Here is a 16,533-nt window from a genome sequence, read left to right as displayed (position 1 = left end):
GAACAAACAACATCAAGACAGAGAATAAAATAAAAAAAACAATCCCAAACTTTGAAAATTTTCCAGAGAAATATTAAATACATAATCAAATGGAGAAAACCTGGCAGACTTTCAAAAGATTTAAGCTTATAGATGTGGTAGAATGTCCCAGTCAAAGTCCAAATGTAAATCCAATCAGAGGCGAGACTTCAGAGGTTATGTTCAAAGATGCCAAAATGATTGACATTGAACATTTCTGCTAAAAAAGTTTCAGTATCTAGAGGCGCAAAGCACTAAAAATTATCCACAGCTGTAAAAGTTTCACAAAGTCAATAAATCATTAATAAAAGTAATTTTTCAGCAAGAAATATGAGCTTGTTTTAAGTCAATAATTCATTAATATTGATCAAAAGTTCTAGTTCCACTGGGAGATTATTTCACTAATAACAAAACATTTATTCCATGTTATAAGTTAAATAATCTTCCTTACTATTTACTAATATTAAGGAATTATTGACTTAAAACAAGCTCATATTTTCTTAATGAAAAATCACTTTTAAGTTTATTTTCTTATTTCTGTATTTTCACACAAAATCAATCTAAAAATACATGGTAAGATTTTGTGTTTTTGCAGTGTGCCGTCTTTATTTTTCCACATATTTTGGAGCCTCGCAAAAGAAAACTCAGCATAATTTGCATGCTGATGCCTGTAAAGTGTCTCTGCTAGACCCCACGCCATGAAAACACGCAGCTAGCCATCTGAAACTGGGTCAGGCAGAAACGATTTCAGCCGAACGATACCCAGGATACTTTCTCTCTGGGGATTGTCTGCACCCAAAATGTGTTTCATGCGTTCTCTGGCCTAAATCAGCTTTCAGAGAACATCAAAAGCCAGACACTTAGCAAGTGTCAAGCAGTGGTGTGGTCTGCAAGAATTAGGTGATAAACAATGACATATTAGTCTCAGGCTACAAAACCCAGCCTGGGTAGTGGAGGGGCCTCCCCTTGTGTTTGAAAAGGAGGAAACTTAAATGTCACACAAAGCTGAGGGTGAACATTTGAATATGACACAGCGAAGGAGCAAAAGACTGCAGCATGACTTGACCTCAGGTTGTTTTCGAGGGCCTGGATGGAAGCTTTCACCAGCTTTAGGGGCCTAATGGAAGGAAACTTCATAAAGGCAATAAAACATTCACCTCATTAATGATTAAGGGGAGAGGAAACGAATTAATGGACAGGTAACAACATCCTGTTTCATGCTGTTGTCATAGAAGAAACATAAAAACAGATTACAGAACTGATGGAATACATAATGGGGTTAAAACACAATTATGTTACTGAAAGAATGTGATCTTTCCATCAGGTCTGTCATTAGAGGTAGCATGCTTCTCTAATCGACTGATGCCTTCCTCAGCTCGTAGGAAATGAAGGAGGTAATAGTCTAAAACGTGCTTTAGGAGGAAATTGAACATTTTAAGTGAAACAGACACAACTTTGAGTTGAAGTGAAATAAAACACACCGTCAAACAGACTCGTTTCCTTCCTGCGCTGCGCGCCTTTCATTTGTTCGTGGGTCATTTCTAACCACAAAGGTAGATGTTGTTGCTGTGAAGCTGAATTATGGTTGACTGTCAGCTTAAATGAGCAATTGCTGTTATGCAGATGACGTAGTACCGACGTCACGCAATGCAGCTGATGGGGCAGGAAGCAAATGCAGCCCGAGACACTAAATACTCATAAAAATTTGATGCTGACATAGTAAAAAAAAAGTGTTTTCTTATCAGTTAACCTATCCCAAGCATGGGCGGGCGCGGGCGGATCTTACCCTCCCTGGACTGGAAGCTGTTTGTTGTTTTTACCTTAAAGTGGACAACTCCTGTTATTCCTATACCGATTTGATACAGTAGGGCAGAGGTGTCAAACTCCAGTCCTGCAGGGTCGGTGTCCTGCAACGTTTAGATGTGCCTCTGCTGCACCACCTGAATAGAATAATTAGGTCATTAGCAAGGCTCTGGAGAACTGATCTACACAAGGAGGAGGTAATTAAGCCATTTCATTCCAGCGGTTTGTACCTGTGGCACATCTAAAAACTGCAGGACACCGGCCCTTGAGGACTGGAGTTTGACACCTGTGCAGTAGGGGCTTCCGCGCTTCCCATATCTGTGCCTTCTGTCACTTTTTTCAGTAGTTAAAACCGTTTAATCAGTTGTTAACACGTCGTAACCTTTTTTCCGAGCCGTCTTTAAACGCAACATGAGCGCTAAGACGCTATCGCTGTACACCTGTGCAGGTAGAGAAGGAGACCTGCTGCTGCTGTGCAGAGCTAGCCAGGTTTGCGTTAGAATCATGGCAGCAAACCAGCAAAACGTAACACACTTTTTACAGTTTCCCCCCCAAACTACCAGCCTGAGTTGAGTAATGTTGTTGGATGCAGGTAATGTTAGCTGAAAGATGACTAGCTAATACCAAGGCTAGCTAATAATCAATACTTGGGATTTGTCAATCCCAGCCTACAAGCTTTCGTTCACACTTTAGTCCCACTTTTGTCAATACAGACCATAAGCTTGTTAACAGTTAGCCTGTAGGCTACTGGTGTTGTTGTCTATGTTCAAAAGTGGGTAGTACTCTTTTGGGGGGAAAAGGTACTTATAAGAGTAGTTTTACTGAATTGTACCTTTTTCTTTTACTTGAGTAATATTATTATTGCTACATAGATCCATTCAGATTCTTTGTTGTAGAGTCGACGTGTATTCAACATCCAAATAAATAGATGTTGTAAAATATTCTTGTCAAACAAGATGGCGGCCCAGGACGTGCTGACGTCACTGTGAACTATGGAAACCCAAGTAGTGGATTTATTTTTTTTAAATCCTGACTTTCCAAAAATTAAAATAAAATCTTCAAAAACACAAAATCTCTCCAAGTTAGTCTAGTTTGAAATGAAACAAAACTAACTTACAAGTAGATGAGCTTGTTTTAAGTAAATAATTCATAATCGAAAAGTAAATAATGGCAGATTATTTCACTTATGACAAGACATTTTCCCATGCTATAAGTGGAATAATCTGCCATTGAAACTAGTGCTTCTTTTTTTAAAAATCAATTTCAAGTTGCTATTGACTTCAGTTTTAACGTATAAGTTAGTTAAAGTATACTAAGATATTTAAACTAGAAACTAGACCAAAATACTTAGTTAGATTTTGTGTTTTTGCACTGAAAAATTCAACTGATCAGTAAAATTGATTTATCACCCAGCCCTACATCCCAGGTATTGATAATGCTTGCATTAAACTAAATACTGATAAAGATTAAAGACCAGTCATAAACTCTACAGCTGACCTAAAAACACTTAAATCTATGTTAAGTTTACTCAGCCTGTTTATCTGAAGGCGATCAGTAAAGTCACAGAAAACAACGAGACTGTTAATAAATTAAACATGGCAAACCCTTTTTACCAACAGTCCCTCCCAAAATGAAAACAAACCTTTTGTATTCATTGTTTAATCTTTCCACACATCAACCCAGTCTACATCACAGATGCAAACTGAAAGCAAAGTGCACAATGTTTTTCAGTCCAGGCTGATGAAAAGTCCACCCTGAAGCTTTCGTTCAGACTTTTGTCCCCAGGTTTTATCACACATTCAGCAGCAGCTGGTGCACGAATCAGTGGCGGCTGCTCGACAATCAGACTTCTCAGAGGACAAAGAATGCACTGAGAAAGACCCTGAAATAATGTGGGATACCATGCACTCCATGCATGTGATCCGGATCCATCTTACTCTGAGAGGTTCACACTGTCCTCTCTTAATTCCCCCAAAAGGTCAGCGGCGTTGCCTAGCATCTCTGCTCATGCGGTGGGCCGGGTCGGGTGTTGACAGCGACACGTGAAGGAATCGTGAAAATCAGATCAGAGACTCTGACTGCTTACAGACTCCGCCGTCGAAAACTGACTCATAGATTAACTAAAAATAGGAGCCTCTTATTTTAGAAACGTCTGAATGATCTTCCTGTCCTGTGTTCGTCAAGAGCAGCACTTTAATCTGCAGCTGAAACCAGATATTTACATAATCGGTATAAATACAGACACAAAACTTTCTATTTTTGTACATTTCTAACAATAAATAAACAGAACTTTTCCATTTTTAGCTCGGTTCTGCTTGGCAAAAGTATTTCTATTTGCTAAAAGCAAGAATATTCCCATTTAAACTGAACAATGGTCAAATATTTTGGATTTAAATTTCACAAAAGTTTGCTGAAATTTTGGCCGATTTTCTATCTGGCTGATATTTTTAGGCTCCAACTATTATTTTAGTAATCCATTATTCTATTGATTATTTGGGTAAAAATAAATGATGTTTATTTATCCACTTAAGCTTATCTTATACAATATTAGAAATACATAAAAAATGCAAATAATTACTTTTATTCCTTTTTTAAATAAGAAAATACAGATTTTACTCTAGAATTCAATAACATAACATTCCTTTGATTATTTGTAGCAAAGGATGAACCTGCAGCAAAACAAATACTTCTAACATCAACATGTGACATCAGTCTAGTGTTGAATATTTTTTCAATTAATAAATGAATAGAAAGAACACCTTACAGGAGTTTTGTTTTGTTTTTTTTTACAGAAGTTGAATCAAGAGAAACTAAATCTGTCACTTGATGAGTTCTGGGTGGAACATATTTACCAAAAAATAAGTTTTTTCATATTAAATGCAAGATTTATATACTTTTTTCTCTTAATTACTGTTCATTCAGCAAATGGCCCTTTTTTTAGACTATCTACTCCAGTTAATGATTAATCAATTACTTGTAATAGTTGATGATTATTTGATTCATCACGATTAATTTGATTAATCTGATTAATCGTTTCAGCCTTAGTTGCTTCATCATTTCCATTGTGCTCTGTAGCTTTTTCTTTCCTCCTCCAGATGTAACGCTGGTTATTTTGGATACATTTTTAAATCAGATCAAGAAAAAATCCTGAAATACTAAAGATTTTTTGTCCCTGATTTAATTTCCAAGCTCTGATTTTGTTTGTTTGATATTTCAGCCCAGATACTTTAGCTCCTGCCAGCATTTTCAGAAACGTATTTGCTGTTATTGCAGGGCTGATAAACACACAACGCATCAAAACACATCCATCCCTGGTGTTTATGGCAGCACATATTTGTTTAAACACATGAACAAAACACCTTCCGGCATCTGGAAATTGTTCCTCCAAGATGAAACAGACTTTTGGAAATCTCTTCATGATCTGCTGCCTGTTTATATTTTCCATGATGTCACACCTGTGTGCTGATACTAACAAACATCTACAGGTGTGTAACTAACAGCTGTTTTATAATTAATTATTCTTTTGATTATTAATCGATTGATTAAAAAAATGAGCGCACTCTGCATATTTTATTATTAATAATCAAATAATCAAGCTACTTTTTAAAATATGAAAATAAACATTATTGGGTAAAATTCAACAATATATAATTCTTTTTGTAAATACTTGATCATTTGTAGATACCTTATTTTTGCACTAACTGATTTTTAATTGAATAACAAAAGAGATTTTTAACTTACACTAAAAAAACAAAAATCTTACCAAGTAATCTTCTCTAGTTTCTAGTCCAAATACCTCAGTACACTTGAACTAAGACAAAACTAACTTTTACCAACATATAAAAGTTTGTTTTGAGTAAATTATTCCTTAATATATATATATTTTTAAAGTACTAATTGCACTAGCAGATCATTTTACTTCGAATAAGACATTTTTTACATGTTATAAGTGTAATAATCTGCTTTTTTATCAATATTCAAGAATGATTGACTTAAAACAAGCTCTCATATCTTGCTTAAAAATCTGAGTTATTTTTGTCTTATTTAAAGTGTAATAAGATGTTTTCACTGGAAACTAAACAAAAATACCTGATAATATTTCGTGTTTTTGCAGAGTAACCAGGTGAATCTAAAACTGTGATACTTCTGAATTACAAAGATTTTTCTTTAATCCTTAAAGCAAAATCTATAAAAATGTGTATATTCTTTTATAGTTTTGGTTTAATTAATGCTCTGGGTACGTTGTCATTTCAACAAATGGCCTTTTTTGATTCTGCATACTCTTAATCGATTACTAAATTCCCCCAATAAGGGGATTTGTGAACTTCTGAATGAGTTTTAAAGACATGTCATTCAGGAAATATAAATAATCCTGTCTGAAACAGGGAGAGGTTTCAGCTCTTATCAGATGGGAAGAGAAAAAAGGTTGCATCTTTTTATAGCGTCTGCAAATATCTTGTTTCAGCTGCATTTTGTCTCCTTACCAACCGAGCACCATCATCATTTTTGTCGACTTCAACATGATCTCGATCCTATCTGAGTAATCTAATTCCTCTCTTCCTGATTAGATAATGATTTGCATGCTGGGGGGGCATCAGGACCAGCCAGAGCATGGAGAACAGGAAGAACCGACCCATGTATGAGGAGAAATGAATAGCGTAATATATTCAGAGCTGCTTGTCTGAAAACAACTGAATGCGTAAACGGAGGTGAGCTAAGTATTTCAACAGCTTGAGAAAGACTAAATACGGACTGTTTGCTCTTGGTAACGTCACGCTGTTGGACTGATAGTCAAATGTCAGGTGCTTTATGAGGGAACTGTTTATGTTTCTTTATAGAAACATTTATGTGGAAACGTTTCTCTTGCGTAGATGTTAGGGATCTAGATGCTGGCAAAGAGTGAACCCATTCATTGTCACGCAGCTTGCGATGTGATTTGTGTTTAAACAAATTGTTGCTCCACGTAAACGGTGCAAATCACAACAGCAGGTCACGTGTTCTCACCAGGGTTTCCTTAAATAGCAGATATTACGGTGTGAAAACCTGAACCCTGAGCTGGGAAACCCTGAGGCACAGTGCTTATTAAAGGGAAAAAAGAAACGGCTCCCTTCTCTTGGGGACGACCTTTTTTCCAGTAGGGGTTGAATGTTTGCGCAATCTCTCACAACGCCCACGACTTTTGTGAAGGAAATCTGCTGTTTTGCAGATCTTGCAGAGTGTAAGCCACCAACTTTGTCATCATCCTGTGGTTGGAAAACACTGTTTTGGGTTTTCTGAACAAAAAAAAAGAAAGAAAAGAAAAAAAAAACGCAGTCAAATACAAATAGTGTTGGGCTTTTGTTTTTGTCCTGAAACTGTAACAGTTCTCTCCAGTGAAGTGAGCGCAGATTGCATCAGATTGATAAAGGGGAAGGACCGACATGCATGGTTGCTATGGAAAGAGTTTCCCTCCATCAGCTGCTCTCCGTCAAAGCACAGCCATGGGTGACTAACAGGTAGGAGGTTCTGCGGGGCGGAGGGGAGGCAGCCAGGGGTTAGCTCTGAGTCTTCCCCCTGCAACTACGCAACCTGCCCCGACACAGGCAGGCCTTCAAAAATAGACGCTAAACTGCATTCAACACGCAGATCCTACTGTGACTCACTGCCTGCACCAACGCGGGAAAACTCCTTTACTATAAAAGGTCCGTTAGCTCAGAGGGTCACTTTGCAGAGCAGGAAGACACACGGCTCTGGAAAAATTAAAAGCCCACTGCACTGAATCCCATTAAAAACCTCCTGGTTATTTTTGATCGCTGAACTCTTCCTGAGTTAAAACATTAGTATTGTTGTTTCTAAATGAATATCAACTTGTTTTCTTCCCAGTATTTGAGGTCTGAAAGCGCTGCATCTAAATTTTGGCTTAGAAATTTGGAGACATGTTGTCAGTGGTTCATTGAATAAAAGAACAATGTTCATTTTACTCAAACCTATAAAAAGTAAAATCAGAGAAAATGATCATTTTAAGTGGTCTCTTATTTTTTCCAGAGTGCTTTCAAAAGCTGTCGGGGTGATTAATCAGTTTGTGGTTTTTAACAAATCAGTTAAGCATTTTGCAATAAATCGATTAATCGACAAGCTCAATAATTTCCATTTGCTTGATTTAGCTTGATTTCTCTCTTTCTACCAAAAACCTACGGTGGCCGACAGGTGCAAATGCGCAGCAAAAGAGAAAACATGCAAACAAAAAAAAAACACGCGCACAAATTAAATGCGGCAAGCAAAAAGCGAACAAAATGCAGCAAACAAAAAAGAAAACACCCCCGAATGAAATGCAGCAAACAAAAAGAGAGACGCAAACAAAAAAAGAAGACACCCCCGAATGAAATGCAGCAAACAAAAAAGAAAACACCCCCGAATGAAATGCAGCAAACAAAAAGTGTTGAAAACGGAAGTGCTCCAGACCACTAGGGGGAGTCAAAGAAAATCGAGACCGAGCCCAGAACGGTATGACTGACACAAAGTCTATCACGCTACCCATAAATTATTCTGTTATTCTATAATATTATAAAAGACGGCGTATCTTTTTATAATATAAGTACGTATAGTATTTATACGTACTAAATATAGTTATATAGTACGTATAACTATATTTCTGAAAAGAAATATAGTTATACGTACCTTTACTTTCTTTCAAATTTCTTTCTCTGAATCTTGCATCTGGTCCCATAGAAATGAATACTATTTTCTTTGACTCCCCCTAGTGGTCTGGAGCACTTCCGTTTTCAACACTTTTTGTTTGCTGCATTTCATTCGGGGGTGTTTTCTTTTTTGTTTGCGTCTCACTTTTTGTTTGCTGCATTTCATTCGGGGGTGTCTTCTTTTTTGTTTGCGTCTCACTTTTTGTTTGCTGCATTTCATTCGGGGGTGTCTTCTTTTTTGTTTGCGTCTCTCTTTTTGTTTGCTGCATTTTATTCGCTTTTTGCTTGCCGCATTTAATTTATGCGCGTGTTTTTTGTTTGTTTGCATGTTTTCTCTTTTGCTGCGCATTTGCACCTGTCGGCCACCGTAAAAACCAGATGACCAAAACTCCTCAGTCTGGTGCTTTGGTCTCAGTAGAACTTCATAATTCATTGTATTCCTTGTTTTTGTTGTGTTTTATGTATTTACTTTGAATATTTAACATGTCTTCCAGTTCCTGTGTTAAATGCTCATTATAATTTAAAGCTGGTTGATCTTTGATTATGTTCTCTTGCATTATTAGGCCATTAATATCATATTAACTGAAAATGGACTCAAAACAACAATATTATTTTTTATCGCAATTACTTTCACTTAAAAGAAGTTGCATCATATTATGCATTTTTGTTGTACAATGAGAATCTCACACACACTTAAAATGATCAGTTTCTCTGATTGTACTTTTTATAGGTTTATGTTTGAGTAAAATTGACATTGTTCTTTTATTCTATAAACTACCGACAAGATGCTTGTGAAATTCCAAGCAAAAAATTAAAAGGAGAAATGGTCAGAATAACGAAAAAGATGCAGTGCTTTCAGACCTCAAATAATGCAAGAAAACAAGTTCATATTCATTTAGAAACAACAATACCAATGTTTTAACTCAGGAAGAGTTCAGGAATCAATATGGAGGAATAACCAGGAGGTTTTCATCGTAGCTCAGTGCGGTGGGCTCTTCATTTTTACCAGAGCTGCATATATAAATGTCTGTTTTGTAATAATTCAAATACTTACAGGAAAGTATTTCAATACTGCGTAGTCAGAGCTAAGCATAATCTATTAAAACAAGGCTTCCCCTTGTCTGTTTCTGCTTGGTGTTATCTGAGGAATTCAATGTTAAGCAAATTACAACTTCAACCCAGGAGAAACACCAGTTATAGTGGAACGTCACATAAAAAGACTCTAAATCAGACCAAAACAGAAAAAAAGAAAAGAGAGAAGCGACATTCACGGCAGTATGAATCACAGATTCTTGGAAAATGTAGGCGAGGCTTCGCCCACTCCCCCAGATTCAAAGTGAGGACTGCCCATCACTCTGAGTTCAGACTTGAATGTGACTTATATAATAGGTTTTTTTGTGGAGGCAGCCTTGTAGAACGGCAAGCCGCTCTCAGACAGAGAGAGAAAAAAAGTCAAACCTGACCCGACTTGAGAGGTAACATGCTGTCATACAACCACAGACGCTTTTTTTTTGTTTGTTTTTTTTGAGGTGGTCTTAACTGGTTCGCCTACGAATTCACTACCAGAAACTGAAACATTGAATGTTTTTTTTAATTAATCAGAAATTGAATCATGTGCTTTCCTCTAATGCATCGGTAAAAAACAAAAACAAAAGAGAACAAAAGTTTCACAAGAACAGTTTTTAAAGAGTGACATTAAGGAACAGTATATTAAATAATAATAAAGCAAAACCTTTTCACTCATGGTACTCTGTGAACAGGGCCGAAGTTAGGAGAATATGAGGCCCTGGGCTGGAGTCAGTTTGGGGCCCAACCCCTTAAATTCCCTTTACTCGTCCAATTTAAGGTAATTTCAGGGTTTCTCCAGGAGGATTAGAAGACTTGCAGGGCTGCAGGCTGATAAAGCATTGTTAATTTATTTATTATACACCAGTAACAGTGATAGCAAACAGAGTCTCTTTGGTGAAATGATTGGAAGAACAATGGAAACACGGAACGGTCAGTATGTGACGCATAGAGACTGAGATCAGGTGATTGTTTTTACCGATTCACTCGCTAACAACTTCAGCAAATAAAGTTACAAGTAAAAACATTTATATTTACCTGCTTTTTGCCTCATGTTTATGTATTATTAATAATGTCTTCCAATAATACATGATTACATATTTTAACATTTTCTGCCCTGATATTGATAATTATGCAAGTTTCTACACCAGCGGGTAGAAACATTTACACTTCTGATACAGATCCGATAGTAAAACTTTGAGTTCTGGCCGATACCGATATTGACCCGATGCGATATCAGCACGATTTATACACACATTTATTAGTTATTTTATAGTGTGAAATGCGAGAAACGGATTGATCAAGTGGTATAACTGAAACAGAGACAACAAGCAAAATCCTGGGGCGGACTAATTGCTGGAATGGGAGTGATTCATGTGACGTCACAGTTCCAGGAACTCTGTAGCTGACCGCCATTTTGGTAGGTATCTGTAACTATCCGTCATGACATCTGCTATGTAGTTGCTATGACAACGGTAAACAAGCCACATTTTCTGTCTCATACAGGTCGATCCCGAAAAAAGAGATTTTGTTGATATTCTCTTGCACATTGGTCAAGAGTGTCAGTATATTTTCTTCTTGTTGCCCTTGCCTTTCAAGATGGCGGTTCAGTGTTGCGGACCATTTTTGGTTCCGACTATGTATTGGAGGCGATCCGATACTTATTTTTTGGATGATATGGGACCAATTTCCAATATCACCCTTACTAGAGGGCTCCATGTTTTGCATAAAAAGATCCTTAATGGAAAACAAAATAAAACAGACCAAAAGTCTTTCCTGAAATTTCTTCTTCCACGCAAATAAACGACCCCAAAAGTTTTCACAGCTAATCTGGGCCTGTTTGTGCAGCTAACCCTGTCACGACATTTTTCTGGAGGATAAATTGTCCCAAATATTATTGAAATAAACGATAACATTGTTGTTTTGCGACCATTTTCAAATAATATGTGGATAATGGCATAATTATGCAAGTTCAACTTCTCAACGATCAAAAAGCTTTTATTTTGTGAAGAATACTAAACACTGTAACTGGGAGATATTTTAAATATTCAAAATAAAACAACAACAGAAAATAAATATCACATACGACCAAAACCTTAAGTAAAATTAGATTTTGACGTTTCCGCAAGCAAAATCTTAAACACCACAATGGAAAATAGTGAGCTAATTTTAATTCATCATGTGTTTAATGGATTTATTGTGCAGTCACTGAAATTTTAACTTCTCTTGAGTTCTGTTATAACTTCACAATTGTATGTCTAGGCACTCAACAATATTAAATCACCTATTTGCAATACATGAATTAATGTAGAAAAATAAGTCATTCAATCTTTAAGGCTCCCCCCCCAAAAAATGATTTGTAGCCCTGGGCTACCGCCACAATAAACCCTTTACAAAATCTGAACGCCAAATTAATTATTAATCAACACATAATTCCAGCTGTATGGTGACATAATAAAGGAAGTGAGCGATGAATATACAATATATTTATAGAGAAGTGAAATAATCCATGCACATAGCAACCATCGATGTCATTTCTCAGATCGAACCAGTTTCACATCTCTAAACATTTACAGGGGAGCAGGCCACAAATTTAGGTTTTTCAGGCAATTCGCCTCAAATGTTGCCATACACAACATCACGGCTGAAGTAAAGAAAAGCTGCCAAACTCCCTGTCTTTAAAACTTCAGGATGTCAGCAACAAAACCTTTTCCAGTCAGTGCAAAGACTGAAAGTTACACTCACCATTTACTGTCATAAGACACTGAAAAGGGAGCTCTGAGTAAACAATGAGCTCTCAGAGGTGGCAGTAACTACCAACGCCCGCTTCCCACCAACCATGAAGGATTTTGCTGTCACATCTCTGACAAATGCCCACCAGCAGCACCTCCACCTCCCCCTGGGTTGTTTAATGTGTGTTTTGGTTGAGGTTGCAGTGCTGCAGCTTGTACAGCAACATAACCTGCAACACACATAACCAGGCATGAGGGTAACTCTGATAAGATCCTATCACATGGGGAAAATGACCTGTTTGCTTAATGGGCTGTCAGACTGTAAATCATGCAGACAGTTTTCAGAAAAGCACCTACAGTTGAGTCCCAGAGAAATCAGACATCTTGGTGCACCAAATGTAATTCAAGGAGACGTGACAGCCTGCAAAGGGAACTGAAATGATGTCCTTAGATGAGGCAGAGCGCAGTGCATTCATATACAGTCTGTCTGCTCTGATGCTTCTGCTCAAGTATTCCGCTGTCACAATATGATCCTGTGCAGAACTCGCTGGATTTATAACGCAAACCCCGGTTGTTGTTGTTTTTATTCGGCTGGAATAATCCCGCTGTGTGCTGCTGGAGCTGATCTGCCGCTAAAACGCGCAGCGAAACTTCAATCATTGCGAGTCCGGACATGTACAGTCGGTAGCGGGTCGTTTACCTTTCTGTCGACGCTCCGTTGTTTTTGAGCTCGTCGTGGTGCAGCCCTACAGCCGGGTACAAATCCTGGGATTTTTTTTATTTATCTTAATTTTTTTATTATTATTATTTATTTTCTGCTTTCTTTCCGGCGAGGAGCAGAGCAGCCAGCCAACTTCAAATGGAGGCGGTGAACGCGGAGAAGTAGTGCAGGGCAGAGAGTGAGTGAGAATATCCCTCCATAAGCACCGCCTCGGCTGCTCCCTGCGTGCACACCCCTCCTCCTGAACCAACACACACACACACACACACACACACACACACGCACACACACACACACACACACACACACACACACACACACACACACACACACACACAGGCGCTGTGGAGCCGTCAAGTAATGCTCATTAAAATAATCATTACCATTAGAATCACTTAAAGGAGATCAATGCAGGAAACACTTAATGCTTTTAGTGTGGGAAAACAACAACATATGTGTATTATGTGTATTATGTGTATTATATATATATATATATATATATATATATATATATATATATATATATAAAGAACAGAGGAAAGCCGTTGTGGTAGATGTAGCAATACCAAGCGACTGCAACATCAGGAAAAAGGAGCACGAGAAACTAGAGAAATACCAGGGCCTCAGGGAGGAACTAGAGAGGGCCTGGAAGGTGAAGACCACAGTGGTGCCTGTGGTCATCGGGGCCCTCGGGGCAGTCACCCCCAAACTGGACCAATGGCTACAACAGATCCCAGGAACAACATCAGACATCTCAGTCCAGAAATGTGCAGTCCTTGGCACAGCCAAGATACTGCGCAGAACCCTCAAGCTCCCAGGCCTCTGGTAGAGGACCCGAGTTCAGAGGATAAGAACTCTGAGCTCGTGAGAAGGGAATTATGTCTACAAGGTGAGAAGGGAATTTTATATATACATACATACTATATACTGTATATATAGTACAGACCAAAAGTTTGGACACACCTTTCTAATTCAATGGGTTTTCTTTATTTTCATGACTATTTATAAGGCAATAAATCCCACTTATTAACCTGACAGGGCACACCTATGAAGTGAAAACCATTTCAGGTGACGACCTCTTGAAGCTCATCAAGAAAATGCAGAGTGTGTGCAAAGCAGTAATCACAGCAAAAGGTTGCTACTTTGAAGAAACTAGAATATAAGGGGTATTTTCAGTTGTTTTACACTTTTTTGTTTAGTGCATATTTCCACATGTGTTATTCATAGTTTTGATGCCTTCAGTGTGAATCTAAAATGTCAATAGTCATGAAAATAAAGGAAACTCATTGAATTAAAAGGTGTGTCCAAACTTTTGGCCTGTACTGTATATATATATATATATATATATATATATATATATATATATATATATATATATATACACTGTATATAGGCCTATATATGTGTTTTCAGTAACAAATTAGACAATAAGTCCTCAAAAGTTTCCAACCTGCAACTTTTAGATGCATCCGTTCTTTGTGCAGACACCCATCTAAAGTTATTTAAAGTCCAGCCAAATTTATTTGTGTAGCACATTTCAGCAACAAGGCAGCTCAAAGTGCTTTGCCTCATAAAAACGTCACACAGTCATGAATTATGAAGCAAGCAGGAAACATTGCATTTTGTCGAATGCCGTCATTAAAATCATCAAGCAAATATGCATAAAACATATTGATCAATGTTAGACTTACTACTAATCAAAAGCAACTGTAAACAGGTGGGGTTTTAGTCTGGATTTTGAATGTTTTGCAATTTTATAGAAGTTTTTTGTAGATTATAAAAGCTGAATGCTGCTTCTCCATGTTTGGTTCTGGTTCTGGAGATGCAGACCAAGACCAGAACCAGAAGACCTGAGGGGTCTGGAAGGTTGCTATGACAACAGCAGATCTCTAAGCCTTTCGGCGATTCATAAACTAACAACAGTATTTTATGGTCTATTCTCTGAGCCACAGGAAACCAGAATAAGAACTTTAGAACTGGGTGATGTGCTCTAGCTTCCTGGTTTTAGTCAGAACGCCAGCAGCAGCGTTCTGAATCTAATTGATTTTTTAGGCAGACCTGTGAAGACACTGCTGCGGTGATTAATGCAAATAAAGACAAATGCATGGATGAGTTTCTCTGGATCTTGCTGAGACATTAGTCCTCTAATCCCGTAAATGTTCTTCAGGTGATAGAAGGCCGTTACTTTGTAACTGTCTTAATGTGACTCTGAAAGTTCAGGTCAGAGTTCATCACCACACCCACATTTTGAGCCTGGTCGCTGGTTTTACTTGTAATAAATGAAGCTGTGTGCTGACTAGTTCGTTCCACTATAGATGTAAAAGTTATAACTTCAGTTTTGTTTCTCTTTAGTTCTTGGATGGGTTCTGAGACACCTGGTGACATCGTAACGTAGAGCTGTGTATCATCTGTGGTAGCTAATCTTATTTTCTCTTGTTATAATCTGATAGTGAAAATAGATACTGAATAAGAGGAGTCCTAGGATTGAACCTTGGGGTACACCACATTTGTTATCTTTGGACCTTAAAAGGATCAAGAATCAACACACAGCTTCAGTTATTACAGCTGGAAGCTGGAGATCTGGGTGTGGTGATGAACTCTGACCTGAACATTCAGAACCACATAAAGTCAGTTACGAAGTCAGTCTTCTATCACCTGAACTGAACAGCTTAGCACTACAATACATTAAACATCTGCTGCTGTTGTATCAATCTTCCAGACCCCTCAAGTCTTCTGGTTCTGGCCTGCTCTGTATCTCCAGAACCAGAACCAAATGAGAAGAGGCAGCATTCAGCTTCTACGCACCACAAATCAAGGAAACTGCAAAACATTTAAAACACTAATTTTCTTTAAATCAAGGATAAAACCCACCAGTGTAGAGCTGCCTTTGATTCGTAATAACTGTAACATTGATTAACATATTTGATGTGTATTTGCTTGATGATTTTGATTATGGCATTTCACAAAAAGCAACGTTTATTGCTTGTTTCATATTTGGTTTCTGCGTTATGTTTTTATGATGTAAAGCATTTTGAACTGCCCTGTTGCTGAAATGTGCTATACAAATAAACTCGAGTTGACGTAAAAGCTGCAGGATGGCAGCTGCATTAAACTGCTTGCAAGAGACCTTTTTGTTTCTGTACAATAAAGATTCACCGAGAGGCTTCATGCCTGTTCCCTGAAGCAAAAGCACAACAAAACTCAGCTGCAATTTGTTCAGAACTGTATAAATCGACCCACCAGCTTTTGAGATTCTGTTCTGTGGAGTGAAAAATCAAAACTTGAACTTCTGAGGCATGTTGAGCCACGATATGTCTGGAGGAGAAAAAATAAGACATTCACCGCAGTGAGGCACGGCAGCTCTTCAGCGCTCTGAGGCAGCTCGGCTCCCACTGGCACAGAAAACCTGCAGCGAGCGAGACGGATTTGATCGGGAAAGCCTCTGACGCCGCCGAAGCTGTGGACCTACAAACATGGTAATGATTCCAAGCAATTCTCAAAGTCCACCAAGGCGTGG

The 16,533-nt window shown here is 37.9% G+C and overlaps 1 protein-coding gene across 1 annotated transcript in view; it reads right to left on the bottom strand.

Moving 5' to 3' along the window:
- The window catches only part of dgkaa (diacylglycerol kinase, alpha a), a 34,682-nt gene extending 21,475 nt beyond the window's left edge, over positions 1-13,207 (bottom strand). The window contains exon 1 of the mRNA XM_028010221.1: positions 12,996-13,207. The gene's annotated coding sequence lies outside the window, so the exon portion shown is untranslated. The remainder of the gene's footprint in view (positions 1-12,995) is intronic.
- Between the last annotated feature and the right edge of the window lie 3,326 nt (positions 13,208-16,533).

The sequence above is a fragment of the Xiphophorus couchianus genome, chromosome 24 (assembly GCF_001444195.1).
Source record: "Xiphophorus couchianus chromosome 24, X_couchianus-1.0, whole genome shotgun sequence".
Lineage (NCBI taxonomy): Eukaryota > Metazoa > Chordata > Actinopteri > Cyprinodontiformes > Poeciliidae > Xiphophorus > Xiphophorus couchianus.
Note: the sequence above shows the minus strand (reverse complement) of the source record. Positions and strands in the feature narration are given on the sequence as shown.